The sequence below is a fragment of the Azolla caroliniana genome, unplaced genomic scaffold (assembly GCF_043228905.1).
Source record: "Azolla caroliniana isolate FFs.n. ecotype wild unplaced genomic scaffold, voAzoCaro1.0.p SCAF_9, whole genome shotgun sequence".
NCBI lineage: Eukaryota > Viridiplantae > Streptophyta > Polypodiopsida > Salviniales > Salviniaceae > Azolla > Azolla caroliniana.
Window position 1 is genome coordinate 17,931,494 of NW_028230444.1, and position 2,369 is coordinate 17,933,862.

General features: G+C 40.1%; 1 long non-coding RNA gene across 1 annotated transcript; it reads right to left on the minus strand.

The window, feature by feature from the left end:
• Positions 1 to 1,134: 1,134 nt before the first annotated feature.
• Positions 1,135 to 2,128, minus strand: LOC147860364 (uncharacterized). The gene is made up of 2 exons (XR_015530207.1): positions 1,438 to 2,128; positions 1,135 to 1,313 (listed from the first exon to the last, which is right to left on the minus strand). It is a non-coding gene; the product is annotated as an uncharacterized LOC147860364 (long non-coding RNA).
• Positions 2,129 to 2,369: the final 241 nt, after the last annotated feature.

A 2,369-nucleotide genomic window follows, 5' to 3' on the forward strand; every position in this document is an offset into this window, starting at 1 on the left:
AGCAGTTAGTCAATAAATTGTGATATCCGGTAAAGAGCATCGAAGTACTACAAAGATAACTCAAATGCTCCATTATTTATGGAGGATCTGACATTACCCTAGCGGCTATTTTGATTCCCATTATGTAGCTGATCTTGACAACAGTAAGTTCGTCACAAGTTACAAGGTTTGTGTTTACTCTTCCTGGAGTGCTGTAGGTCGGCTTTCAAAACAGCAGTCCCTTATGACTACTTCTACAGGCAGAATTTGTTTGCAGCTATAAAAGCTAGCATTGAGGCATGATGTTCGCAAATGCTATTGGACAAAAACAGCAGCAGACTTCTCCGTAAGAGCGTTTTGAACTTGGCAAAGAATCCGGCATTCCACTCTAAGGAAAAGCACATACGAGTTCAGAATCACTCTATTTGTGAGAAGATGGAAAAGTGTGAAAATATGCAGAAAATCCATACTAAAGCCAAGCTAGATTATATGTTTAAACAACCAATCAATAATGACATGTTTATACCATGTAGATTTTAGCTGTTCTCCTAGGTGAAATATTAGCAGCATAAAGTTCACAAATGTAGAAAGGATGGAAGGAACCACAAAAGTGAATTTAAGTGGGATATATGTAAGAGTGAAGCCAGTTTTGGCTAAGAAGCAAAATCCTTTCTTGATTACGGTTTTCAAAAAGGCCGTACATGTATAGCTGTAGATACATGTAGCTATCTTATTTGGAAAATCAACACTGTATATACATACCTTAAAACTACTGCATGTACATACCTCTTACCTCCTTATGTCATCGTTCCTTTTCTTTGTTTATCATCCATCTTCAGAAGAGACTGTTTTTCTCATTATTTGAACAGAAATTGTTGCATCAATTTTGAACCAAGGGAATCCTACTATAATTTTTATATCCTTCTCTTTTTCAATTTCCGCTTTGATTCAACAGTTGTCATTGGGTGTATAATACCACACATTCTAAAATTTTTTGATGGCATGTTAAGAGATACATATTCTTCTATATAAGCACACTTGTCAAACCAAAAACACAGCAGTAAAATCAAAGTAAGTTGATATTACATGCGTTCAATATTTAAAATCACTATAGCAGCATATAAATCCAGATACATATGCAAAAACCCATGCACATGTGCAAAAATTTCATCTATATACATAAAAAATATTGTACATATACAAAGAATGGATAGCCCTTCCCAAGCAATGGCTTGTTCAGATTCATATACAAATATTTATAGAAGATAACCTCATTTTTTTGAATGAATTGCTGATAATTAACCTCGATATTGAAATTTGAACGCATCACATTTCTTTCACAGACCATTGGGTCGCAGAAAGTGATTAGAAAGAATTTTAGAAAGTGATTCGAAATGTCGAATTGAAACCCGTGAGTCAGAGAAAAAAGTAAGAAAGCATAATGGTTCCTCAACTCACCTGAAAACAAATCCATTATCTACATCAACCGGCCTTCCATGTCATCGATCCATCAAATGAAGTTCCTTGACAAAACTGCCTTGAAAAATACCTTCCTTACTATCTGTCATGCTGATCGAAGGAGACATTCCCGAGGAGTGTGTTGTTCTCCAAGATCTTGCGCACAAACTCGGACTTATAATCACCATAACCGCAACATAGAGAAGTTCTCGGAGAATATAATTCCAAACCCCCATCCTCGATGTGGCCACCACTACTGAAACAACAAGAGAACATACTCTTGGATCGGAAGGGAAATGCCAAGCAATTCCCCATCTTTGTCTTCATTCGGGGCAGAAAAGAACATCTCTGATCAGGAGAAGAAGCTAAAGAAAGAAGAGGTAATAATGACGATGACGATGGTGGTGGCGGTGGCGGTCCAAGGGTTAAGGTTCGCCGAAGATGATTCGACGATTCTTGAGGAACAATATCGGGGTCGGAAGGATCAAGGGGAAGGACCTCTGATTCTTGCTGATGAATAATGCAATTTAGGGTTTGAACTAAAGGAGGAGGAAGAGGAGGAGGGGGGACTGTTAGGGTTTGAGGAGAAGGATCAACGGAGAGAGATGAGCGATGATGGGGAAGACAAAATGGGAAGTCTGGAGGCATAGTCTCCCTGCTCTGCCTTGCTGTCCACCATGCAGGAGAGAGTATCTTTGATCAAGAAAAGGAGAAGAGACCTTAGCAACAAAGGAAGGAGGTAAGGAAGGAAGGAAGGAAGGCAGGGCCTCTCACATGGGCTCCAACAACAGCCCTACCCTGCCATGTCCTGTCCTGTCCTATCCTGCCATGTCCTGTCTTGTCCTGTCCTGTCCCATCCTGCCATGTCCTGTCTTGTCCTGTCCTGCCATGTCCTGCCATGTCCTGTCCTGCCATGCCCTGCCATGACCTGT